The sequence below is a fragment of the Grampus griseus genome (genome assembly GCF_964374135.1).
Source record: "Grampus griseus genome assembly, chromosome: 14".
Lineage (NCBI taxonomy): Eukaryota > Metazoa > Chordata > Mammalia > Artiodactyla > Delphinidae > Grampus > Grampus griseus.
The window spans coordinates 27,543,399-27,570,908 of record NC_139008.1 but is presented as its reverse complement, the minus strand read 5'-3'; the positions used below and the strand labels follow the sequence as shown (position 1 = coordinate 27,570,908).

At 46.2% G+C, this 27,510-nt stretch overlaps 1 protein-coding gene across 3 annotated transcripts in view; it reads left to right on the top strand.

The window, feature by feature from the left end:
* Nucleotides 1-6,269: 6,269 nt before the first annotated feature.
* Nucleotides 6,270-27,510, top strand: part of MRTFB (myocardin related transcription factor B) — a 263,871-nt gene continuing 242,630 nt past the window's right edge. For 2 of the 3 annotated variants that reach the window (XM_082671119.1, XM_082671122.1), the window contains exons 1-2: nucleotides 6,272-6,336; nucleotides 6,547-6,668. The gene's annotated coding sequence lies outside the window, so the exon portion shown is untranslated. Of the gene's footprint in view, nucleotides 6,337-6,546; nucleotides 6,669-6,721; nucleotides 6,766-27,510 lie in introns of all 3 variants that reach the window. The other variant, XM_082671121.1, reaches the window with a different exon arrangement.

Sequence of the window (27,510 nt, the reverse complement as noted above, 5' to 3'; positions counted from 1 at the left end):
AAGTGTTGAATATCTCAGGTAATTTAGTGAACACTGTACTGAAAGTGAAAAACAGAATGGTTGTCTGGGTCCAGAACAGTTGTAAGTGTATTTGTTGTTCACCCCCACAATCTCATGGTTGACCAGGAGTTGTGGTCACTGCCACTGCCCAGCATCATGAAAGAGAATCATGTTACATATCACTAGCCCAGGAAAAGGTCAAGATTCAAAGTATGGTTTCTACAGAATACATTTCAGTTTTGCACCGCTGTAAAATCGAAAAATCACAAGTCAGACATCATGTCGGGGACCATCTGTATTTTGTTCCCTTTTTATTGCTGAGTAGTATTCCATCGTATGGATATACCACATTGGTGTATAACGGACATTTGGATTGTTCCAACTTCTTAGTTATTGTGGTATAAAATAATGCTGCTGTGAACATTCAAATACAAGTCTTTGTGTGGAGATATATTTTCATTTCTTTGGGGAAGATACTTAAGAGTTCAGTTGCTGAGTTGTACAGTAAGCTTATGATTAAATTTTTAAGAAAGTGGCAAACTGTTTTCCAAAGTGGCTGCACCATTTTACGTTCCTACCAACAACATATGAGGATTCTAGTTTCTCCACATCATTGCTAACACTTGCTATTGTCTCTCTTTTAGTTTATAGCTGTTCTTGTGGGTGTACAGAGGTATCTTAGTGAAACTTCATTTTTTTTATATCTAATCCTCCCACCAACCCTGTAATAGTCAGTATAGGCTAGGTTATTCTGTGGTAAGAAACAATCTTTAAACTTCATTGGCTTAAGACAACAAAGATATATTTCTCCCTCCTGCTACATATCCAGTGGTGATTAGAACTGGGAGGAGGGGCAGGGCTCATCAGAGACCCTCAGGGTGGGGGCTACTGGAAACACCTGAAGTTAAAAATCAAACTGGTCATCAATTCTTAAAGCTTCCTCTGGTAGTGAGAAATCACTTTCATTCTTATTTTGCTGGCCAGCAAATTACACGGTCATGATTAACTTCAAAGGGGATGAAAAATATAATAATAACTTTATCATGTACCTAGAGGGGAAGGGGAGTTGGAATATTTGTGAATAGACTAACGACTTTCATAAATACCAAGAAGAAGATATTACATCACCATTTTACAGGTTAGGAAACCAAAGTTCAGAACCTAAGTGCTTCGATGGAGGGTGCATAGCTAAGGTATTGAACCAAGGCAATCTGACTCCCAAGGCTGTGTTCTCAACTACTGCACTAAAGTTGTCATCTAGATAGTGTCGATAAATAGTTTTTGGAGACATCCCCACTGTGGGTGTAGGTGAAAAACTTCAGCACTGGTTTTGCTTGATCCCACAGTGGGATAGATCACAGGTCTAGAGAGATCCAGATTGTGGTCACCAAGTTCTACTGGATGTTGGCTTCTGCCTTAGACTACGTCCCATGTACTCATGTCCTGAATAGTAGAGAAGACCCTCAGTCCTGTCACCACCTTCATAACTACAAATCATATCCCTCTGCCCATTCCCCAAGCACGTCCCATGTTTTTGCTCTCAAAAAATTCAAGATCTGACAGCTTTGTGTGACTGGGTCTGATCAAATAAACTTTTTAATTGGAAACCAACAGAAACAGTGTGAGAGGGTCCATTTTAGTGAATAAGGCATAGCAGCAGGAAACTCCCTGCAGGTAACTCCCAGCCATGAGGGGAGGGTGGCTGTGAGGTTCCAGGGACCCTGGCTAGAAGTGTGGCTCCAGTATCAGGCCTGGTTTGAAATCTGGCTCTGTTAGCTGCCTATGCATCCTTGTGTGAGGTGCTCCTCCAAGCCTCAGTGCCCTCCCGTGTAAGTGGGGCTAACGCACAGGTGGATCCATTGCCTGGGGTTGCTAGGATTTAATCAGAAAGCATGTAAAAAGCACTCATCCTGGTGCCTGGAACTGAGTGAGTCTCAGTGATCATGCTAATAATACCAATATCATCGTAATCATCATCAAAGCATTTGGTAGATGGAAATAGGAAACTCTCTAGATTTGCTGGTCTTTGAATCATATTCTTTTTAGAAAAAAATTTTAATTGAACTATAGTTGATTTACAATACTGTGTTAGTTTCAGTTGTACAGCAAAGTGGGCTGTACAGGGGCTTCCCTGGTGGCACAGTGGTTGAGAGTCCGCCTGCCGATGCAGGGGACACAGGTTCTTGCCCCAGTCCAGGAGGATCCCACATGCCGCGGAGCAGCTGGGCCCGTGAGCCATGGCTGCTGGGCCTGCGCGTCCGGAACCTGTGCTCCGCAACGGGAGAGGCCGCAACAGTGAGAAGCCCGCGAACGCAAAAAAAAAAAAAAAAAAAGACTAGGTCAGTTAGGAACAGAAGAGAGAGTAATTTCCTTGAGGGTGGAAATAATTTAATAATGTGGTTAAGAACATGCTTCTGCCTTTTTCACTGGCTCTGGGACCCTGAGTAGGTCACTTAACCTGCCTGGCCTTCTGTCTAGGAGAATTTAGGGGATGAGATCACGAAGCCAACTTTAGTTTTGCCTCCTCTTATCTCTCTGCAGTTTCAGTGGGTTAAGTCCTTATCTTGGCACTGGATGGAAACTTCAGGGGGGAACCATGACTTTCCTTTCACTCGTAGTTTTTTTTTTTAAGTCCTATGATTTCTAAGTCACAAGTTAGTCTCATTTCCAAAATTAGAATGTCCCATCCAATTATTAATAATACCTCATACTATATTTAAAGATAAACCTGTTTTTCCTCTTCCTCCATCCACCCATCATAATGGGCTACTGACCTTCAGGGAAGAGGGAAATAGACACTCACCATCTTCCCCCAACAAACACACACAAGGGGGTAGAAGAGAGAAAATTCAGGACAAATAAGGGTTGGGGAGGAAGGTACAGACAGACCTCAGAGACATTGTGGGTTCGGTTCCAGACCACGGCAATAAAGCCTATATTGCATTAAAGAGAGTCACATGAATTTTTTTGGTTTCCCAGTGCATATAAAAGTTATGTGTACACTATACTGTAGCCTATTAAGTGTGCAATAGCACTATGTCTTAAAAAAGTACATACATAATTTACATACACACATAATTTTAAAATACTTTATTGCTAAAAATTGCTAACCATCATCTGAGCCTTCAGCAAGTCATAATCTTTTTGCTATTGCGAGAAGTACCAAGGTGTGACACCGAGACACGAAGTGAGCAAATGTTGGAAAAATGGTGCTGATAGACTTGCTTGACATAGGGTTGCCATAAACCTTCAATTTGTAAAAAATGCAATTATCTGCAAGGTATAATAAAATGAGGTATGCCTGTACTTACTTGACTATTAGAATCAAAAGAAGATGTTGCATCCTCTGGGTATGCTTAGGTACCACACAGGATCATGGCCGAGGGTCATGTTCACGGGTATTAGAGAGTCCCCAGCATGGGTTAATGCAACTCATACCACCAGCCCCTTCACACGCCCAAGAATCTGGTGATTCATCTCCAGCCTCTTCTGATGACGACTCATTGCTCTTCTCAGCCACCCTGTGAGACAAAATCTAAGATGATCCATCAGTCAGCTCGCTCCTGTGAGGTCCGTTGATAGTCTTTAGGAAATACTCATCCTCTTCTTGGCTTTCTAGCCACATCTCTCACCCTCTGGATTGCTCAGGGGATAGCCTCCATCTCCCCAGATACAGGAACCTCTTGCCAAACTCTCCATAGTATCTTGAAGAAGCTGCTCTCACGAGACTTGAGGTGCAAGAACGGGTTAAACATGCCCACCTTCTGCGTGTGTGTTCGTTGGGAAGTGAAGGACAACATGGTATTCGCCCCCCAAAAAAGTCATCGTAAAATCCTCTCTGAATATCTGTCGATTCTTTTTTATCCTCTTGGTGGATTAGGGACCCGTGAAATTGGAGAGGTTAGAGTTGTGAACCTAATTCTAAAGTATTTGCTGTGAAAATCTGTATCTTCATCTGGTAACTCCCTTTGCAATTTCCTATCTATTTGATCTCTGTATCTCTCCGTAACTTCCTAATTAATCATCCTGTTACATGTAAAGCGGAGATGTTATTTGTACTTACCTTGCGGGGGTTTTTTAGGAGATGTGATGGCATAATTGATGCATGTGAAGCGCTAAGCACAGTGCCCGGCACTGAGAAAGATTTCAGATATATGCTGATTTTATTCCTCCTGAATCCCCAGCACTGAGCTGAGGATATGACACGGAGGAAGCTTTCAATAAATGTTAACGAATGACTTGTAAATAGCTAACTGTATTGCAAGGCAGAATAAGCTCCGTAGCATGACAACCAAGTGAGGCCGTAGGTAATTCTGAGAGATGCGACAGAGGAAGCCTCGGCAGGGAAGCAGTATTCGGGATTTCAGTAAACGGAGAATGGAGCCGTTGAGCACGTGCATGATCGCAGGACGGTATGTGTTTCTGGAAGAGACCAACAGGGTGAGAAAAGGGAGTGCAGGATTAGCTCTTACTTCTGGATGCGACTGGGTGGTCAGTTTACCCAAATGATGTTTTCTTATGGGCCAGCGTCTCTCAGTGAGAGATCTTTCAACAACAAGTGATAGAAAATCAACTCTGACAGGCCTACCCGGCAAAGGGAAAATATTGGCTCATGAAAGTGCAAAGTTGAGGAGTAGCTTCCGGCATCAGGTCCAGCTGGATTCAGGGTTCAAATGATGTCTGCAGGCTCTGTTCTTCAGCTCTGCTATTGCTCAGTGCTGTTTTCATTCTCATCCAGGCTCCCCCACTGCACCGGGATGGCCATGGGAGTGCCAGAGGCTGCCCTCCTCTCCAGAGGCAAATTCAGCACCTCTTCATCCTAGCATTCCCAGCAGATGTCCTGAGATTCATTGTCATTGGCCTGTCCTGGGTCCCATGTTGATGGGGAGTTATGGGCTTAGTCCAGCACCAGGCGGTATAACCAACAGATTTTACTCCAAGTACTCAATTTCTACCACAGGAGACCAGGCTCTGGAGCTAAACTGCCTGATTTCCAATCCCAGTTTACCAGCTGTGTGACCTGGAGCAGGGGCCATAATCTCTTAGTGCCTCCGTTTCTTCATCTGTAGAATAGAGATAATAATGGTCCCTACCTCGTAGGGTTTTTGGAAAGCTTACATGAGCTTTTACAAAGCGCTTGTTATTGTTTTTTGTTTTTCATTTCTGGTTTTGTTGGGTCTCCGTTGCTGCGCGCGGGCTTTCTCTAGTTGCGGCGAGCGGGGGCTACTCCTCGTTGCGGTGCGCGGGCTTCTCATTGCGGTGGCTTCTCTTGTTGCACAGCACGGGCTCTAGGAGCGCGGGCTCAGTAGTTGTGGCTCACAGGCTCTAGAGCATAAGCTCAATAGTTGTGGCGCACGGACTTAGTTGTTCTGAGGCATGTGGGATCTTCCCAGACCAGGTCTCGAACCCGTGTCCCCTGAATTGGCAGGCGGATTCTTAACCACTGCGCCACCAGGGAAGCCCCTACAAAATGATTAGAATAGTGTCTCAAATGACCTTGCCAAATGCAGAATCCATGGTTGCTCTTGTTGTTGCTCTAGTGATTTGACATTGCTTGATGCTTATTCACAGTTATTCTAGATGTTTCCACCCCCACTGGTCTATCATGGAGAGGTGATTACCTTTCAAGCATACAGCTCAATGCAATTCAGAGCAAAGCCTCACCAGTCCTGGAACGCATACTCCGCACCGCAAAGCTGGCCATGCTTAAAAAGGGTCCTTTAATTCATGGCTCAAGGTCTGAAACCCTAGTCATCCCTGTACTTGGCAGAATGGGGAAAACCAAGAAGAAATCTGAGCATTCGGTCGCTTCCCTTAGGGAGTTTGCAATCTAATCTAAAAGAGCAGGACGCTCTGTCAAATACAGCTTGAACCAGGATCCATTCCCAGAGGGGACCTGCCAAAGTGCCCGGCCAGGGTGTTTATAGAGCGACATCCTTCCTCTGTGGCTCCCTCTCGGTTATTATGTGAATGAGCGTTTAGAAAAAGAGATGAAGAAGACAGAAATGGGCCGAATCCCAATGTCTGACTCACCTGCTTTTTTTTCCCCTCCTAAACCACGCTTACAAAGAGGGCAACCCTTCCCCACGTAGTACCAGCAGGGTAACCTGAGAACATCCATTTAGTGCATCTGTCCCTGTGAAAAGGACCTTCCAGTGACACCGAGCTGAGTGTATCCTGCTCTATTTATAGGCACTGTTTGTTTAATTCGAGTCCCGTCTCTAAGAATAAATAATGAACTCATCCTGGGGGCAAGCCAGAGCCTACAACTCTGAGACAAACCGTAAATCCCTTTCCCTTTCCTTGTGGTTCTGGAAGGGATTCTGTAGTTCAGAGGTGAGCCACTTTTGTTTGCTGGGCTGGGGTGGGCTGGAGACCCAGGCATGTTTAGGAATTTGGTTTTGTGGTGGTTTTTCATAATGGTTTGGGGGAGGTTTTTGATGTTTGATTTTGGATTGGTGATCGAACAGCAGATCTTGGACCTCTCTCACCCTCAAAGGAGGGACACCAACCAAATATCTGCACCCCTGGTTGCTTAAACTTCAGACACAAAGAGACCCATTTGGACTCAGATCCCTCAGGAAGGAAGATGTGGCAATGGAGAAGAAAGATCCCTTTCCGTACCCTCCCGGCCTGGTAGCAGAGACTGGGGCAGGCTGTCTCCTAAGGTACAGTACCATTCCTGGCTTTGTTTTTTTTTGTTTTTGTTTTTGTTTTTCAGTGTGTGTGATGAGAATCAGAAGCCATAACTCACTTAAGCTTTAAGTACGTAAGTACGTTACCCCAGGACGTGGTGCCCACAGTCCAAGGGAGCATTGTCTCAAGAAAACTAGTTTGGTTTACAGTCCATCTGTCCCCATGCTGACCTGCTGGTTTAGTGACTCCTAGAACCAGACCCACTGAGTCTGAAGGGAATGACCTAAATGGTGCTTTGGGGTCTAATTCAGGATATTTGCATATTGTAGCTTCCCCCATTCTCCCTTTCCAGGCCTTTATCTTAAGAAGGTAACCAAGCTTCTTGGGGAAGTGTCCATTCATGTATTAATTCTCCCAATATGTGTTGATCCACTACTCTGTGTCAGGTACTCTTCTAGGCACGGGAGATGCCTTGATGAAGAAGACAAGGTAATCATGTGATGACGAGGTCTGATTGACATTGAAAAAACTTCAGCCTCTGTACTCTCTTCCAGCTAAGTCAGGCTGGCTGTGAGGTGTCTTCCCAGCAGGCCCTGAGCTCCATTCATTTATCCATTCTTCCATTCAGAAAGTACATAGGGAAAATACACGGGCTACATGTTAAGAACAGGTAGAATGCCTAGGTATAGTAATGAGCTAAAGAGATCTATCCCTGCACTTAAGAAGTTTGGAGTCCAGTGGGGAAGATGGAGACTAATCAAATAATCACCTAAATATAGATTTATTATTTATTATTATTACAAATGTTGGCCAGTTCTATAGAGCAAAGTTCAGGGTGCTGTGAGCAAAGTTCAGAGCCTAAGAGAGGGATCGACCTGGTTGGGTGAGCAGAGAATTAGCAATGACTAAGAATCCTTGTGTTGCCCCAGATGGTGTGTTGTCTACCAAGTAATGAGACAATGATGTCTATGTGTAGGAGGTGTGTTTTCGAGTTTCCATTACCTGCACTGGGCCATCCACACTGTCACCTGGCTGTCCTGAGGACTGTTACAGGCCTCCTTGGGGAGAGTTTGCGTCCAGGGAGAGCATGGGGGTTCCTTCCGAGTCATCAGCTTGCTGAGGTTTTGACATTGATTTATGGGTCTGCAATGGACAGGATGAAATCTTCCTTTTCTTATGGGACATTCGTCTTACTCTGTCTCATTGGGTCAAGGAATAAAGAGTGTCATCATCACGTGTGGTTCGGTTTTGTTTTAATTTCATTTATTTTTGGCTTCATTGGGTCTTCGTTGCTCTGCGCGGGCTTTCTCTAGTTGCATTGAGCGGGGGCTACTTTTCTTTGCAGTGCGTGGGCCTCTCATTGTGGTGGCTTTTCTTGTTGTGGAGCACAGGCTCTAGGCGCACAGGCTTCAGTGGTTGCAGCACGCAGGCCCTAGAGCGTGCGGGCTTCAGTAGTTGTGGCGCGCGAGCTCTAGATAGCAGGCTCAGTAGTTGTGGCGCACGGGCTTAGTTGCTCTGTGGCATGTGGGATCTTCCCGGACCAGGGCTCGAACCCATGCCCCTGCATTGGCAGGTGGATTCTTTACCACTGCTCCACCAGGGAAGTCCCCACATGTTGTTTTCATGCTTTTACTTGTGCATGGTAGTAATGCCACCATACTCAGAGATCTGAATTGGAAGATGGCCCCATTTCCCCCTTTGTACTTTCATGCCTTCAAATGTTCACATGCACTGCTTTGGAAAGGGAATTCCTCCTCAAAGAAGCAGTCAGTGCTCCCAGGTATCTTTCTGGACTTATTTGGGTGCAACTTTGAGAAAATCCTTTCAGCCAATCCTTTCAAATCTTTATTTGAAAAATAGTATTGTGTATCATCTCTTTTATGCCCATTGTTTTTGTAAGCACCAAGTTAAAGCCAAGGAAAAAATATAAGAACTTGCCCTGCCCTGTAAGAGTTTCCAAGGCCATTCAGAAAAGATTTTTCATTCATTGATCCCAAAATATTTCTCAAGTGCCTACAATGTGTCTGCACAGAACCAGAAAGGTACACATATCAGTAGGACCAGCATAGCCCTGGCTTTGTGGAGCTTACAGTCTAGTGGAGGGAGAGAGCCACTCAAACCGTCAAGGAACAGGAGAATTTCAGATGGTTTTACAGGCTAGGCTGAGCAGAGAAGACCTCTCAGGAATCGTGACATTTGAGCAGAACCTGAATGATGAGATGGAGCCAACTGTGAAAAGATTTAAGGGAAGAGCATTCTAGATGGAGAGAAAGAACAAATGGGAGAGCTCTGTGGCACAAGGGTGATTGGTTTGTTTAAGGAATAATAAGTAGTTTATGTGGCTAAACGTGTTTCAGGGAGGTGAGTGATGGGTAAGCTGGGGTTTAGAGTGTGAATTTTATTTTGAATTTAAAGGAAGCATTTGGCACATAAACTGATGACATTTCAGCCTGCACCTACCCATCAGCCTGGGGGAGATTCTGTTGCCTCGGAGAAATTTTGAAAGTGACAGACCTGGAAGTCTTAGAACTCAGAACCCCATGTAAACCTATAGATGGAAAGAGAAGAAATTAATGTTGGCCTGTTTCTGGATAAGAAGAGTCACCCCTAATCTTGGAGGCTTTCCTGGGTAGGAGAGGATGAAAGTACAAAGTAAATAAGCCACAAAACGTTCTCCTGCTTGTTGTTCAGCATTCCATTCCATCACCTTTCGGGGGCAGTGCCTGAAATCTCCTTTGGGAAATCATTGCTTCCCTGTTCTTGGCAATCTAGTTTGTCTCAGTCTAATCAGTGCATTCTTCACATCCTGCCCCTACATCCAAGTGATTGGCTCAGGGATGAGCACAGAACCTAGTCAGAGCCAACAAAACACAAGAAGACATTCCTTGGGACCTTCTGGCAAAAAGAACTTTCCTCTCTCTTCCTTGGGAGCACCAGTCTATGGATGTGAGGTCTAGGACCACTGCAACCATTTGTGACCACGGAGGAAGATTCTGGAACTGCTAGAGATTGTGGGGGAACACAACATGCTGCCTTAGCATGAAGCCAACACCACAAAAGGCAGAGCCAAGAGGAGAGAAATGAGTCCTTGTGATGGCATCAAGCCCCTGGATCAAGCCTCGCCTGAAGCCTGACCTATTGCTGGGCTTTTTAGTGGCCTCAGCCAATTAAATGTTCTTTATTACATAACCCAATTTAAATAAGGATTTCTGCATCTTGCAATGTAAAGAGCCCATATGATGGAAATCTTAGAATAGGTACCTGACAGTGCCAAGGGCCTCCTCTGCACCCCGGGCCTCTAGGAGGAAGTGAGCCTGTTCCAGAACCCAAATAAAAGGTCTCTCCTCCCACTTCTCTATTTCAGGGTTTCCATGCCTCCCGTCACCATAGCACTGTGACTCTCTTGGAGAGGCAGAGGAACAGAGAGGGAGACGGGCCTGTTTCCAGGCTGTGTTGCCTCGTTTCATGGCTGGGGGGTGAGGTGGCTCCATGCTTGACATTTCAGGACGGAGATAACAGGGTAAAAATAAACCCCCAAGCACAGGGAGCAGCGCTTGCTTCTCTTGCTTCACAGTTCTTATCTCTCCCTGCCTTGGGGACAGAAAGGTTCCTTTCAGGTCACTGCAAGGCTGGCCTCCCTCAGGCCCTGTATGGGGAGGAGGAGATGTAGGTGGTTGGTTTACCTTTGTCCACACTTGCCCATCCACCTCTGGGAAATCAAGTTATTCCTTTCTTCCTGCAGCCCCACTTTTTATTTTGCAAATAATCTTTCACATCTTTGCCCTCATTTGATGCTCCAGTAGCTGGGTGGGATGAGCGAGGCTGGGGGCTGGAGGTCTCCATTTTCCAGATGAGAAAACCACTGGGGCTTGGAAAGATTAAGTGTCCAAAGTCACCCAGCTAATGAGTACAAACGTGTTCTGATCTAAACCCAGGGCCTTTTCTGCCTGTCCCTCAGTGGCCAGGGATAAAAAGAGTTTGATTCCCTTTCTGCAGCCCCAGCCCTCCCACTACAGCCATGTTGGCTGGGTACCACAGGAGGGGGAGCGTTCACATCACCTGTGACATGAGCATCATCACGTGCTGCCTGACAGCACCGCCCCCTTGGTTCCCTGCCAATCACAGAGTCTCAGAGTTTTGTACAGTCCAGTGAGCAAACTACTGTTTACTGTGGAGGGGTGGCTGGGACTACAGAGGTTTTTTTTTGCAGTATAGTTGATTTACAATGTTGTGTTTCTGCTGTGCAGCAAAGTGAGTCTGTTATGCATGTACATATATCCACTCTTTTTAAGATTCTTTTCCCATATAGGTCACTACAGAGTATTGAGTAGAGTTCCCTGTGCTATACAGTAGGTTCTTATTAGTTATCTATTTTATACATAGTAGTGTGTATGTGTCAGTCCCAATCTCCCAATTTGAGGAACAAGCCTTGATCTGCCACTAAAGTGCAAGGAGGCTCCCTGAGCCCCAATCTTCTCATCTATAAAATGGTGATAAAAGTATTCACACACGCTACGACTGTTACAAGGATTAAATAAGCCATTGCATGCAGTGTACTCAACCCGCATCATCTACACAATGATCTGAAATGTGTGGCTTCCTAGGACAGTGGCGGCTTCTCCCGTGCCGGTGTTTGTGTATAGTGACGGTGCCACTCACCCACATCTACTGAACGTGCCCTTTGAGCTCTTTTTCTTTCAGTGGCCAAGGATTTGCACGAGCCATTTCATCAGTTAAGACTCTTGTGGTTGCAAGTGACCGAAACGCCGATCCTAACTGGATTACATGAAAGGGAAATGTGTTGGCTCAGAAGGGAGCTCTAAAGGCTGCCAAGGGTAGAGGCTAACTGCAGGCACAGCTGGATCCAGGGATGGAAGCAGAACCATCAAGAGCAATTTTCTCTCTCTCCCAGTTTCTCAGCCCTCTTCCCTCCCTGCTGGCTCCCTCCTCGTTGTGGCAGAAATGGCTGTAGGAGCTCCCGGCTCATCTTCTTAGGATCCAGGCCAGCAGGAAAGAACCAGCCCCAGCATTCCCAGCAAAAATCTCCATGCATCTCACTGCCCATCCCTGAACCCATCCATCACTGTGGTCAGAGGAATGAGTTGCCCAGAGAGAGACAGGTCCGGATGGCGTGCCAGCCCCAGAGTCGGGAGTGGGTCTGCTCCACTCAAACCCCAGGTCCGAGAGGAGAGAGCAGAGGTGTCCAGAGGGGAATCTGGGGTCCGGTGTCTGGCAACCGCCCACACTTTACAGCCTGATATCCCAAAGTGGGCATTGATGTGTGGACTTCTGTAATCCCAGGGAACAGAACGGACTATAGCTGGGCTGCAAAGCCAGGCGAACTGGCACCAACCAAAATTAAAAGCTCTCATCCGAGACTCCCTCAGTGCCAGTTGCTGACCAACTGGACCAGGTGAACTCAAACAGGATCCTTCCCGGAGCCTGACCTGCAGCCTGCCAGGTGCAAAGCCAGCACCCTGGATGGGAGGCTGACAAACTGGGGGCCTTTCCAAAAGCCTCCATCGTTAATCCTTGTTCCACCTCCATTGTGATTTACTGCTTATCTGTCTTTCCTCTAAAAAGGAACCAGCCATAATGCAAATGTCCCTTGACGGTGCCCCAAAATAAACACAATGCAAAGCAACACTGTTATTAAATTGCAGCCAGTTGCTCTCCTGTGCTCCAAGCTTGAGGTCTGCTGTTAAAAGGAAGGTTAGCCAGTGTCAGGGAGGCGGTAAGGACCCACCCAGCACCAGCTCCAGACTTGATGAAATTAAGACAATTGAAACAAATTAGAAAGGGAATAACTTCCCACCAGGTGATTTCGTGGTGTTTAACGATTTGAAGTGCTGGCACATCGAAAATTCTCACTGCCAGGGAGCGGGCCATGCCTCACAGCTTGCCCACTATTTGATACTGGTTGATCTGTAACCCCAAAGGCACTCTCGAAACTTCCCCTCTCCCCCCTCCTCCCCAAGCCTGCAGCAGAGATGGAAAATAAATGAATACGAGAGTACGAACAATTTTTTTAAAATAATTATGGTTATTATGTATGCATTTCCAGTGGGAGAGTCTGGGAATTATTCCTAAAAGGCTGGAAAGAATTTCTTCTTTTGATCTCAATTCTGAGCCAGAGAAAATCAAATTAAGAAAGAAAAGCAACAGAGAATTCTCAGTGGGGAGGAAGGAGCAGGGTCTGGGCTGCTCACAGGGTCCTGGGGAAAAGAAAACGGAAAGAAAGGTCCCCAGACACCTTCGTGTCCTGATGTTGGCAGCCTAGGAGGAGGGGCAGCTGGAGGAGCCGGACAAAAGCTGCGAGGAGAGTGAGGCTGTGTCCCCACATCTTCCTGCGAGCCTTCCTTCCCTTCCCTTGAGGGGCTGGAGAATGTTCCCCTAGTTCCTGTGGCTCTTCCCACCGCACACGTGGCCGCCAGCCTTCCTCCGATGGCCCTGACTTCCAGAGAAGCCCAATTCAGAGCAGCCACAACAGACCAGCCAGTGTGGGCGTGTGAGCAGTTCTTTAAAAAAAATCCTGCCTTAGAGGACAGGGAGAAATGGTCCTGCCACTTCCCTAAATCTTCTGCGGTTGCTAAGCAGCCCGCCTCCACCCCTTTCCACTTCCCTCTGCTCTGTGCCTTTGTCTCTCTCCACCCTCCACCCCCACCCCAGCTCTTCCCTGCCTCCATGCCGGGCTTAGAAATCAGAGAACGAACAGTCCCTGAGTGTCTCCCAGCTCCAAGGGCCACAGCAGTGCCATGGCACGCGACCTCCCTCCCTGTTCTGCAGATCGTGCTCTTATGGCCTGGCTGGAAAGACCACTGCTGGACTCTTCCCATCTTCCTTCCTCCCTGCCTCCCTCCCTCCCTCCCTCCCTCTCTCTTTTTCTTTCTTTCTTTCTCTTTCTTTCTTTCTTTCTTTCTTTCTTTCTTTCTTTCTTTCTTTCTTTCTTTATCTTTCTTTCTTTCCTTTCTTTCTTTCTTTCTTCCTTCCTTCCTTCCTTCCTTCCTTTCTTTCTTCTTTCTCTTTCTTTCTTTCTCTTCTTTCCCTCCCCCCTTTCCTCCCTCCCTTCCTCCTTCCACAAATAATATCAAACACTTACCATGCGTCAGGATCCCTCACGGAGCTGAGTGGGGCGCAGGCACAAGCAGCTGGAAACCATGGGAAGCACTAGGAGTCTGTCAGCTGCCCCATGTGCAGCCTCATCCTCCCATCAGCAGTGGTGCTCTGGTACCTCTTCCCAGGGCTCCCTGAAAGCACCTGTTTACCCCTACACGTTGGTAAGGACTGTAGGTTTTCCTGAGGATGTCGCAGGAGCATCCAAAGAGGAGGCTGGCAGCCACTGCTCCAGACAGCCCTTGCACATTTCTCTTTTCTTGAAGACCTTCTCCACCTGGGTCCTCACTCTCTGATCCTTTTCTGACAGCCTGTCTCCCTCCTCCGACTTCTGCTCTCGTCCCCTCTCTCCCACATCATCCCTCCCCACCTTCCCTCTCCCCTTTCTGCTTTCTGTGCTGTGCAGTTTATTGCTCTTCTAGTTTTTGCCTTCAAAGTTGCAGGAAGTTTCACCCACTGCTTCCCATACTCATAACGCCACCACCCATCAGGAAAGGGCCATCCAATTTTCTGGACTCAGTCTGGTGTGTGTGTGTGTGTGTGTGTGTGTGCGCGTGCACGCGTGTGCAAAACAGCACTCCAATATCATTTAGGGATTGATTAAAGTATAAAGAAAGACACACAAATGGTAACCCTCAATTTTTTTTTAACATCTTTATTGGAGTATAATTGCTTTACAATGGTGTGTTAGTTTCTTCTTTATAACAAAGTGAAATAACCCTCAATTTTAATAAATCAATGGTTTCCTCTGATGGGAAGCTTGGGGGGTTATGATTTCAAGGAAAGGGTATACGCAGAGGTGAGGGTAGAGGAGGGCTGCTCTAGGGTGACCCATCCTGGTTTGCCCAGGACTGAGGGGTCCCAGGATGCAGAACTTTCAGTGCTAAAACCAGAAAAATCTGGGCAGATGGGGACAACTTGGCCACTCTAGGCAGTGCTGTATCTGCAATGCTTTGTCTTTTAAGGATGGCTGGTCAGTCCATGGGACTTTGTTATATTATCTCTGTACCTTTTTGTAGACTTAGAACATTTTATGTATTGTAAAAAGAGAGAGAGAAACCATCATCTCTCCTGAGAGATATGTGTCTAGGAGCATCTAAGAGAGAGTCACTGATTATACGGGGAGATCAGAAAAGATTTGGAGGAGGTACTATTGGAGGGGAGGCTTGAAATAAAAGTGAGAATTCCTCCTGCACTTATTGCTTATTTTGGAATTCTTTTCCAGCCTCTCTGAATACCCTGCTGAGTTGTAGGCTCCAGGAGAGCAGGGGTTGGATGTGATGGCTAATTTTATGTGTCAACTTGACTGGGCCATGGGGTGCCCAGTCATTCAGTCAAACACCATCCTGGGTGTGTCTGTGCCCATGTTTCTGGATGAGATTAACATTGGAATCAGGAGACTGAATAAAGCAGATTGCCCTCCTCAGAGTGTGTGTGTGTGGCAGGGAGGACGACGACTCATCCAATCCAGTGAAGACCTGAATAGAAAAGGGTTTAGTAAGAAAGAATTCTTTCGCTCTGCCTGAGCTGGGACGTTGGTCTTCTGCCTTTGAACTTGGACTTGAACTTATGCCATTGGCTCTCCTGTGTCTCCAGCTCGCTGACTGCCGATCTTGGACTTCTCAGCCTCCATAATTGCATGAGCCAGTCCCTTATAATAAGTATCTACCTATCTATCTATCCTATTAGTTCTCTCCACTGCCAATTTGTAGTGGAGAACCCAGACTAATACACTGGGCCTTATTATCTTTCTATCCCCAGTGCCTGGCTCGGATCCACCATACATAATAGATGCTCAATATATATCTGCTAAATGAAGATATATAGGAGTACAGATAGTGGAACCTGCATGGGATGTAGAGGTGTGTAGGTACCTGGCTGGTTTGGTGAGCAGAGAGATTGGTGTGGCCACTATGCTGGGGGGTAGGGCTGAGGGGAGGGAGGAAATGGAGGGCTGAGCAGGAAAGCAGACAGAGGTCATGTCATCTAGTGCCCCACCAAGCCTTTGCCTGGAGACTAGAGGAGAAAACTCAAGAGCATGGAGGTACCAGGCAGGTCATGTAATGAGGAAGGATACTGGCTGTAAGACAATAGGGAGTGGTGGAGACTGTTCCCCAAGGAACACCTGCCTAGAGAGGCATCGTGCTCAGTCCAGCCAACTGTGGTTATTCAGGAATAGGGCTCGGTGTCTCAAAAAAAAAGCTGGAAACGCCAGCTTTTCTTGCAAAGCTTAATTTTTAAACAACTCAATGCCGACCAAGCAGAAACACATCTGGGGGCCTCAGTCCATAGAGGGAGCAAAGCAGCGTTTTGAAGGCAGGCCTGTGACACAGCCCTATTTGAGTTGTATCAATAGATGGATGGCTTTGGCAGCAGAGTGGAGGGACAGGAGGAGGGCTGGTGGCTGTGGGTCATAAGCTGCAACTCCCAGGAGCCCGTCGGAGAAGAAAAGGGCTTGGTGGCAGCCCTGGACCCTGACTTCTGGAAGGCCCTCATCTGGGGGTAGAATGGCCCAGCTGGATCCCAGAGCAATGACTGGGAGTGGGGAGAATGAACCATCACTTTTTCCTTGGTTCCTAAAACCATCCATCCCATTCCATCCTGGCCCGCTGTTGGCCAGGAAGACCACAGTTAATAAGGGTCAGTCACTGGACAGATGTGGTCCCAAAGGGCCATGGGAGAGCTACAGCAATGCAGCATTTTCCAGGCTAAGTTGTGACCCCAGGGAGTCACAGTGGGATAATTGCAGCTCAGCCGGAAGTGGAGCAAGCAGGGCCTGTGCTCTGACATGCGTGGGCACCGTTGGGGGCCACACTGGGCAGTGCACCACCCACTGGGTCCCACGGGGCCCTGCCACCCTGCTCCCCTTTCCTATCAGCCACAGACCTTGGGTAGCCCTGAGGCCCAACCCAAGCACAGAGACCACAGCCCTCCCCAAACCAACCAGCTAAGTCTCAGAACAATCAAAGGAATGGCCCCCTGCCAGGTCTCTGCACTGGAACAGACATTTGGAGGCAAAAGCTTTGAGCCCAGAGCTCTGAGAATGCACTTCCCAGGTTCTGTTCAGTGGCTGGAATTACCTCCATGGGACCAACTCCCCAGCAGCTCCTACGGTTGCTCCAGCACAACCAGCCAACCTGGTCAGCTCCCAGCACAGGCCCAGATCCCTTCTGCCCGTCTGGCCTCAGGCCCCCTTTTTTTTTTTTTTTTGCGGTACGCGGGCCTCTCACTGTTGCGGCCTCTCCCGTTGCGGAGCACAGGCTCCGGACGCGCAGGCTCAGCGGCCATGGCTCACGGGCCCAGCCGCTCCACGGCATGTGGGATCTTCCCGGACCGGGACACGAACCCGTGTCCCCTGCATCGGCAGGCGGACTCTCAACCACTGCGCCACCAGGGAAGTCCCTCAGGCCCCCTTTCTGAGGCCTGGCTCTCCCCGCAGGTTCTGGGCTGCCCTGGCAGGGAGGGCTGAGATGCACTTGGATTTTACCTGCCAAGGGCCTGGACCAAGGCATCCAAACTTCTAGCCTCCAACAAGGGCTGAGAGAGCCCACCTGGCTGTATGGGGGAAGGTTCCAGACAGATACACACACACACACACACACACACACACACACACACACACACACACACACACACACACACACACACACACACACACACACACACACACACACACACCCCATCATCCTTTCCCTTGGCCGCAGGGGGCTGGCCCTGCCCTGCGAGCCTCTGGGAATTGATGAACAACAGCTGGGAATACAAAAATGACCCATGGAGAATGACACAGCCAGCTTATTTATACATTTCTTCATTTTTAAGAGCAGTGAGGGGAGCTCTCTTCACAGGCCTTTTCAAAGTAGTGAGGAAGAGAGAAAGGAAGCCTGGCTCTCAAAGTTAATTCCACTCAGCGAGTTTTGACCGATGGCCGATCACACACCCTGAAAAGGAGTGAAGGATGGAACAGACGGGAGGGGAGTGGGGTCCAGACGAGAGCCTCATGCAGAGCAGGCGGGGCATCTGGGCACCTTGTGCGGGCTTATGTGTTCAATCTGCACCAGTTTTGAGGAGTAGGTGGTATTTTTCCCATTTGGCAGGTGGGGAAGTAAAGCTCAGAGAGGTCAAGTAATTTGCACAAGGTCAGGACCCTAATGACGGACGGCAGAGTGGACATTCAAGCCAGGGGCTGACTGGCCACAAAGCTCCAGTTCTTTGCCGCAGAAATGCCAGCCAGGATGCTCCAGAGGTGGTACCCTGTTTGATTCCATTCAAAATACGTCTCCGGGGTGTGGGGAACCCACAGAGGCCCAGCTCTCTTCGGTCTGGCCCTGTACTCACCCAGTCCGGGGCTCCTGAGGCCAGCCTCCCACCTACCTGCATCAGACACACATGGCCAACTTCCAAAATGTTAGCGAATGTCTATGAAAAGTGTTTACAAAGCATTTAAGTAAACAAAAAATGTATATGAAATAATATCAGGAACACCCAATCACCAAGCTTAAGAAATCAATGTTACAAATATAGTAGAAGCACCCTGCATTCTCCCTCATCCACTAACCATCCCCTCCCTGGCTTGTAACTACCATCCTGAATTTGTGTGTTTCTCATCCACATGCATATCTTTATGTTTTCACCGCATTTGTACTTGTTCCTAGAAAAGAGTGTTGTTGTTCCTAAAAAAGAGTGTTGTTAGCACGTTTCTAATTTTAGAAATAAATGATACCATGTTATATGTATCCATCTGCAACTTGCTTTTTGTAAACAGCTTTATCGATGCCATACAACTCACTCATTTATGATGTACAATTCAATGTATCTGTGTACAAATGTTTAGTGTATTCACAAGCTGTGTGTCCATCACCACAGTCAATTTTAGAACATTTTCATTACCTCACAACAAAACACTGCCACCCCCTTAACCATTACGCCCCTTCCCCGCCCCCCTCAGACCTTGGCAACCACTAAGCTCCTCTCTGTCTCTATAGATTTGCCCTTTCTGGGCATTCCACATATGGAATTCTGTAAATGGAATCCCTGGCCTTTTGTGTCTGACTTCTTTCCCTTAGCCTAATGATGTCAAAGTTCATCCACATTGTAGCATGCATCAGTGCTCCATTGTTGACAAATATTCCATTATATGGATATACTATATTTTATTTATTCATCTATCAGAGGATGGACATTTGGGTGGTTTCCACCATTTGGGTGACTATTATGAATAATGTTGCTGTGAACATTCCTGTATAAATTTTTGTGTGGACATGTTTTCATGTTTTGATTTCTCTTCTATATATCTAGGAGTGGAATTGCTGAGTCATGTGGTAACTCTATGACTAACTTTTGGAGAAACTGCCAGACTTTTCAGAAAGTGGCTGAACCACCTTGCATTCCCACCAGCAATGTATGAGGGTTCCAATTTCTCTATGTCCTCACCAAAACTGGTTTTTGTCTGCCTTTTTTTATTATAGTCATCCTAGTGGGTGTGAAGTGGTATCTCATTGTACTTTTGATTTGCATTTCCCTGGTAGCTAATGATGTTGTGCGTCTTCTCATGTGTTTATTGGCCATTTGTTTACCTTCTTTGGAGAAATGTCTATTCAGATCTTTTGCTCATTTTGTAATTGGGCTGTCTTTTAATTATTAGGTTGTAATACTTCTTTATATACTCTAGATACAAGGTCCCTTATTAGATATATGAGTTGCAAAAATTTTCTCCCATTCTGTGGCTTGTCTGCACTTTCTTGTTGTTGTCTTTGAAACACAAAATTTTTCATTTTGACGAAGTCCAATTTATCAACTTTTTCTTTGGTTGCATGTGCTTTGGTTGTTATATCTGAGAATCCATTGCCCACTCCAAGGTCATGAAGATTTGCCCTATGTTTTCTCTAAGAGTTTTGTAGTTTTAACTCTTATATTTAGGTCTTTGATCCATTTTGAATTAGTCCTTGTTTATGATGTGAGTTAAGGGTCCAACTTCATTCTATTGCATGTGACTATCCAGCTGTCTCACCACCATTTGAATTGTCTTGGCTCCCTTGTAAAAAATCAATTGACTACGAAGGTGAGGGTTTATTTCTGGACTCAAAATTCTATTCTGTTGGTCTCTATGTCTATTCTTATACCAGTTCTACACTGTCTTTATTTCTGTAGCTTTGTAATAAGTTTTTAAATCAGGAAGTGTGAGTCTTCCAACTTTGTTCTTTTTTTTGAGATTGTTTTTACCATTCTCGGTCCCTTGAATTCCCATATGCATTTAAGGATCAGCTTGTCCGTTTCTGCAAGGAAGTTAGCTGGTATGTTGATAGGGATTGCATTGAATCTATAGGTCAATTTGAGGAGTATTGCCATCTTGACAGTATTAAATCTTGCAATCTAGAACATGGGATGTCTTTCCATTTATTTAGGTCTTTAATTTCTTTCAACAGTATTTTGTAGTTTTTCAGTTCAAAAGTCTTATGCTTCTTTGGTTAAATTTATTCCTAAGTATTTATGCTTTTTTATGCTATTGGAAATAAAACTATTTTCTTAATTTCATTCTCAATTTTCTCATTGTCAATATATAGAAGAAATATAACTACTTTTAGTATATTGATCTTTTATCCTGCAACCCTGCTGAAATCATTTAGTAATTTTAATAGTTTTTTTTGGACGGATTCCTTAGGATCTTCTATGCACAAGATTATGTCATCTGCAAATAAAGATAGTTTTACTTCTCCCTTTCCAATCTGTATGCCTTTTTTTTTTTTTTTTTTGGCGGTACGTGGGCCTCTCACTGTTGTGGCCTCTCCCGCTGCGGAGCGCAGGCTCTGGACGCGCAGGCCCAGCGGCCATGGCTCACGGGCACAGCTGCTCTGCGGCATGTGGGATCCTTCCAGACCGGGGCACGAACCCATGTCCCCTGCATCGGCAGGCGGACTCTAAACCACTGTGCCACCAGGGAAGCCCTTTTTTTTTTTTCCCCTGAATAATCATCCTGGCTAGAATTTCCAGTACAATGTTGAACAGAAGTAGCAAGAGCAAGAATCCTTGTCTTGTTCTTGATCTTAGGGGGAAGGATTCAGCCTTTCACCATTAAGTATGATGTTAGCTCTGAGTTTTTCCACAGATGCCCTTTATCTGGCTAAGGAAGTTCCCTTCAATTTCTAGTTTGTTGAGTGTTTTTATTGTGAAGCATGAGATTTGCTTTTTCCTCTCAACATTGTATGTGAGATTTATTCATGTGTCACTATAGTTTGAAACGTCTACTTTTACCAAAGATTTTATAGGGGAGATAGAGTAAAAGGTTAAGTCACATATCACTTATCTCCTTTTTTAAAAAATTTATTTATTTTTGGCTGCATTGGGTCTTCGTTGCTGCGTGTGGGCTTTCTCTACTTGTGGCGAGTGGGAGCTACTCTTTGTTGTGGTGCATGGGCTTCTCATCACAGTGGCTTCTCTTGTTACAGAGCATGGGCTCTAGGCGCGCGGGCTTCAGTAGCTGTGGTGTGCAGGCTCAGTAGTTGTGGCTTGCAGACTCTAGAGCACAGGCTCAGTAGTTGTGATGCGTGGACTTAGTTGCCCCGTGGGATGTGGGACCTTCCCGGACCAGGGCTCGAACCCGTGTCCCCTGCATTGGCAGGCGGATTCTTAACCACTGTGCCACCAGGGAAACCCATCACTTATCTCCTTTAATTAAGTCTTCCTTATCTGTCTCACACCACTCCCCAAGCACCCCTGCCACACTCTCCCCACAGGCAACTCTCTCCTCTCTCATCTACTTGCTCACCAAAGGGCTTTCAGCAATACAAGAATTCTCCTCTTTCTCATCCATCTGGGGACAAGTATAGGAAATGTGGGTGTTCCATAGAAGAACCCCTTCACTCTGCTTGATGATAGAAAAATAAATCATCAGACGCTTCCTGAAGGAGGATGCTTTTGAACCTAGATTAGAAGGATGGGTAGGATGTTGCCAGGGAAGGGAGGAATAGGTTTGAGCAAAGTTGTCCCAGGTTGTGCCCTGCCATTAAATGAAACTAAATGTTGCCCCTAAGAAGGGCCAGGTAGTTTAGACTCGATTTTTATCACAAGGATCTTCTACTCATATGATAATTGCATGGATTAGGTCTATAGACTCACTATGATTTCCAGTCTCTAGAGTTGCCCTATCCAATATGGTACCCACTAGCCACGTGTGACTATTTAAATGTAAGTTAATTAAAATTAAATAACATTAAAAATTCAGTTCCTCATTTGTACTAGATCCATTTCAAGTGATCAATAGCCACATGGAGTTCGTGGTTAGCAGAATGGACAGCACAGATATGGGACATTTCCATCAACGTTTCAAAAGGGTCTGTTGGACACATTGCTCTAGTTCTGGAGGGAGGGAAGATGGAATTAAAGAAGATGGCTGAGGAGCTTCCGCCAGACATGTGAGCCCTAGGTGTTAGGTAAAGGCAGCCAGGCTTGGAGGTTAGTAGGCTCGGTGCCCGTTCTGGCTCTGCCACTCCTAATTCTTGGGAAAAATCACTTCCCCTCTCTGGTTTTCTCATTGCCAAGAAAATGAAATTGTTGGGCAATGTAATCCTAAGAGCCCATCCAGTGATTTACAGATTCTGTGGTTGTTTAGTCAGAAAGGGATATATTAAGCTGTTTCTTCCAGATGTGAAGAAAAGGGCCTTGGACTCAGAGAGAAAGCAGCTGGTTCTGGCGCTACCCAGCTGGACCATCGTGGGCAAGTCATTTAACCTCTCTGAACCCCATTTCTGCAACTGTGATGAGGGGATTATTGGGAGGATGACCTGAGAGGATGAAAAGGAAAGCACTTAGAGAAAAGACCAGGGATAATTGGATGCCCCTAGGTCAGATGAAGTAGGAAAATTACTGTGAACAAAGCTCAATGCATTTATCTGCTGCATGATTCCTTCAGTGCTTATGTGCACTGTGAATCTCTAAGTGTTTCCCAGATTGATATGACTGCAGAATTCCATTTTGTTTTTTTAATTCTCTCAAGAAATGCTCACAGGCATTAGTTATGATTACACAGAACACACTTGGGAATCGCCCTTCGCAGGGATGGAGCGCTTTCTGGGGCCGCAGCTTATATTGATGGCCATCACCCATAGCGGTCCCTGAACAGCGTATGACCTAAGGAAGAATGTGAAAGATCAGGGTTGGATGACATCACAGAGATTGCTTAGAGTGGGGGTAACCACAAGAGAAAACCAGAGAAGCTAGAGAAGAGGGCAGATCTTGGGAAGGTGCAGAGCAGCACGGAGAAGCTATGGTGACTGAATGCAGATGCAAACGACAAGCCAGGCACTGACCTTGACATTTTCATATGCATCATCTCCCATCCTCAGAGCAACTCTGAGAGGCCGGTGGTGTCATGTCCATTTCCTAGATGAGGAAACGGAAGCTCAGAGACACATTTCAACATGTAGTAAGTAGGTGATAGAGCTGGAATTTACACCCAGGGCTGCCTGAGCCAAAGCCCCATACCCTAACCCTTCTGCCTTGGAGTCTAAAATGTAGCAACCCTGGAACATCAATCCTGTAGGGGATGGGTGGGGGGCACGCAATCTGCCTGAGGTTTCTAAACCCAGTACTGTCATCATCTGGCTTTGTCCTTTATCTGAGTGAGCTCTTTTAAATGGAATGAGCTTCATCCATTATCCTCCCCCAGCCTCTCCAGCCTTCAAAGATGATTCAAGAGGCCCCAAAAGCAGAGCTAAAATCAGCCTTTCATCCTTTCCACCTCCCACTAACTCCCCCCGGAATCGCCAGCACTTAAGAGGCCAGTGTGAATCCTGAGATTTCAGGAACTGTTTTTGAGGGCCCAACACCCATATCCAGGGCCCTCTAAGTGAAGCCCAGAGGCACGGGCTGGTAGGTGGGAGGCTGGGCTCTCAGCAAGGATGAGGAAGCAGGGCGTGGAGCAGTAATTGCATGAATGGGGGATACCTATTGGTGGATTGTGCAGTCTCCAAATCTTGGGGACTGGATACAGATCAACTGTGATCAAAAGCAGTTGTACCAATTTGTTTTTTCACAGGTCTCATGTCCTAAGGGCACTGAACCTTTGCCTGCGTGGTGATCAAGCCAAAACAGAAACCCTCATGTCATGTCACCAGCACTTTTACATTCAAAAATAGAATGGCAGGTTGGGGGGGGCCTTACAAAGAGAAAAGAGGGAAAACCATTGTAAATACTGTGTCCTTGTGACCGTTTTGGCTGAACTTGAAAACAGGCCTCTTCATTTGCAGTTAATTAGGTTAACTCAGCTGAGGTTACAGATGGAATCCCTTTGCTCTGGTAACAACCAACGTTGGCTGGACATGTGTTGTAATCTTGCCTTTAAATACAACCACATGTATAACATATTTTGTTTTCTCTTGGCCATTGGACTGGAAAACTATTAAGACAACATCTGCTTTGCTTTCCGATTGAATCAGGGGCAAAGAGCAGGCCTCTCTAGTGTCCTTGAGATTATGCCTGGGATATCAAGTTACAGCCGCTAACCACTTTCCCACTCCTTAAGAATCCGATCCTGAACGTGAGTTTTCTACCGGAAACTCAGCTTTCACTCAGTCAAGGACCAAAGTGCCTTCCGACCTTGGCTTCAGTGTGTGAAGTCCACCCTGGTACATCCCATGCCTCTCCAATTTGCTTGCATCACTTGTCGTTTTTTAATTTTTTGTTTGTTTAGGGATACTCAATCCAATTTGAAATTATTTTATTTTCTGTGTTCCGTGTTCTCGTTTGTCTCCCCCATGAGGATTTCCCCAGCCCTATGTCTCTTCCTCACACATACCCATTCCTCTGTGGCCAAGAACACTTAGCAGGCAGCTCGATAAATATTTGTTCAATAAATCATGGTGTTCCTAATCCGGGTGGCGAATGAAGTAGGAGTGAACCATTTGGTGAGAAAGCCATTGCCTTCGCAATCATTGCAGTCCCTCTGATAACATCAAGAATCCAAGTTTCGTGTTAATGCATCTCTAACATCTATTTTACACTTGTTATCCCCTCCCCACCTGCCTTACCACCCACCCCCACCCCCCACTTTACTCTCCCCCCTCTTTTTTTTGAACAGAAAGAACATCTCTGGGCTCAGAGCTAAGTACAGTTACCAAGACCAGCTAGGATTTGATAACACTGTTTGGTTTTCTGAATGTTTCATTTTTTTTTCAAATAACAGTCATGGCTCTCCATTTATGGTAGGGATAGAAAGTTTCCTTTTAAAAGAAATTTAAGTTCAGGTGTATTGTTTTAGAGAAAAATTGTAAAAGTGCAGGTGGAATGAAGCCAAAGTTTTGAAGGTGGTACCTGCGTGATTGACGTTTGGGAATGAATAAGCACGCGCATGTCTGAATGCAGCCTGTGTGCACGTTCATCCCTGGGAATAGCCACGTCGAGTTCTGTTTGGCCAGTGCCTTGTGAAAGGCAGTTCAGTGAAGAGCACTTTATTTTCCTCTCTTCCACAATAATTTAGCTCTGTGCTGTTAAATCCCACCTCCTAATCTCCTCCCCTTCTTTTTTCCCCAAGGCTGTGTTTATTATTGAGAAAGAGACCAGGAAAGGTAGGGGACTTGGGACAACATTAGGCCTTGATGGGGGACAACACTCGCCCCGCAGGACACTGGGAGGAAATGCCTAGAGCTATAATCTTAGCTGAATCCTGAATTGCAGACAAATCGTGCCCTATTCTGGAAGGAAGGTCGCCATCATTCATCAGGTTCTGAATGTGCCCTAAGAAGGTCTCAGAAGGTCCTAGAGGTTCCACCAGGAATGAATCGTTGCTGTGGAGTTCTGACCCTTGGTTTTCTGCCACACACAGCTGGTCAGTTAATAATGCAGCAAGTTAATAATTAAAATGGGGGCTATGTGATCCTTAAAGATGCACACTTGTTCGTTCCTGTCTTCCTTTGAAGATTGCTGTTGCCATCAAAATCGGCTGGATTCTCCCAGAGGGCTCTGTGCTTACCTGTGTCATAAGTACAGGGAACAGTAGGGTGTGCTTCTTTGTGCCCACACCAGACTTTGAGCTTATGCATACAGGGACCAAGTCTGTCTGGTTCACCTTCTGCCTTCAGAAACATTCATGTTTAAATTAGCCTGTCATCCTGCCTCTCCCCTATCCTATTTTCCCCATATCTCTTGTTAGCAACCAGGATCAGAGTGGGTAGACCCACTGGTCTGGTTATAAGCCAGGAGGCAAGAAATCTGGGGTGACTGTGTGACTTAAGCAAGTTACTTAACTTCTCTGGCTCATAGGAGTGTTGTTAAATGTAGATCAAATAAAGGAACAGATGTAAGAGCTCTGTGGAAAATTAGAAGAGTTATAAGGTGTAAAAGATCTATTCAGAGAGCAGGAGTCCAGTCACCCTCATGAGGAATAACTACTAGAAGCCCCTGGATTAAGGCTCTTCCCATCCAGAAATAAGATGTGAAACTGGGACTTCCCTGATGGCGCAGTTGTTAAGAATCCACCTGCCGGGCTTCCCTGGTGGTGCAGTGGTTGAGAGTCCGCCTGCCGATGCAGGGGACACGGGTTCGTGCGCCGGTCCGGGAAGATCCCACATGCCGCAGAGCGGCTGGGCCCGTGAGCCATGGCCGCTGAGCCTGCGCGTCCGGAGCCTGTGCTCCGCAACGGGAGAGGCCACAACAGTGAGAGGCCCGCGTACCGCAAAAAAAAAAAAAAAAAAAAAAGGAATCCACCTGCCAATGCAGGCGACACAGGTTCATTCCCTGGTCCGGGAAGATCCCACATGCCACGGAGCAACTAAGCCCGTGCACCACAACTACTGAGCCTGCGCTCTAGAGCCTGCGAGCCATTACTGAGCCCTCGTGCCACAACTACTGAAGCCCATGTGCCTAGAGCCCGTGCTCCGCAACAAGAGAAGCCACCGCAATGAAAACCCCACGCACCGCAACAAAGAGTGGCCCCCGCTCGCCACAACTAGAGAAAGCCCGCGCACAGCAACAAAGACCCAACGCAGCCAAAAATAAATAAATTTATTAAAAAAAAAAAAGACGTGAAACTTGCAGTGTTTGCAGCATTTTTAAGCATGATTTTGTTTTGTTTTAAAGATGGGTCCCGCTTACATTTTTCAAAGCATAATAAATACCCTCTGTCAGTAACTGTCCATGGTGGGTGTGTGTGGTTGTTTTAACAACTCCTTTTATATGTGTAAACCACCTGGCTCCATTTCCAGTCCAAGTGAATGATATGGTATTGATTGGTTCCAGATATGGTCATGTGACTCAGAATTGGCCAATTAGATCATCACATTCCCCCCTCAAACTATGTCATTTAGTTTGGGCCAATGAGATGCAAGCTTTTTACAAGAATTTCTGAGATGCCACCATGTTCCTTTCACATAGATCAAAACCTAGCTTTATATGGGGCTGAAGCTGCTGCAGACCTCATGTCAGCAGGAAGAGGGAATTTGTCTGAGGATGACCAGCTAGAAATGGAAAAAGAGATAGAGAGACGGAGTTGTCATTTTATTACTTGAGTCCTTAAATCCAACCGTTTCTGAATCATTGAGCTTTTTAATGATGTGAGATATAAGTTGTATCGTTTTATTCTGAAGGCACTTTGGCATGAGTTTTGTGTCACTTGCAACCATAACAGAGTCCTGACTGACTACACTATTCATAACGTCCTTGTCAAGAGCTGTTCCTCTCTTAATGTTGACTGTTTCCAACCTGTGGCCTCAAGTCCCATCTAAACCAACTGACCCACTGAAATTATTTTTTTAAATTTATTTTATTGAAGTA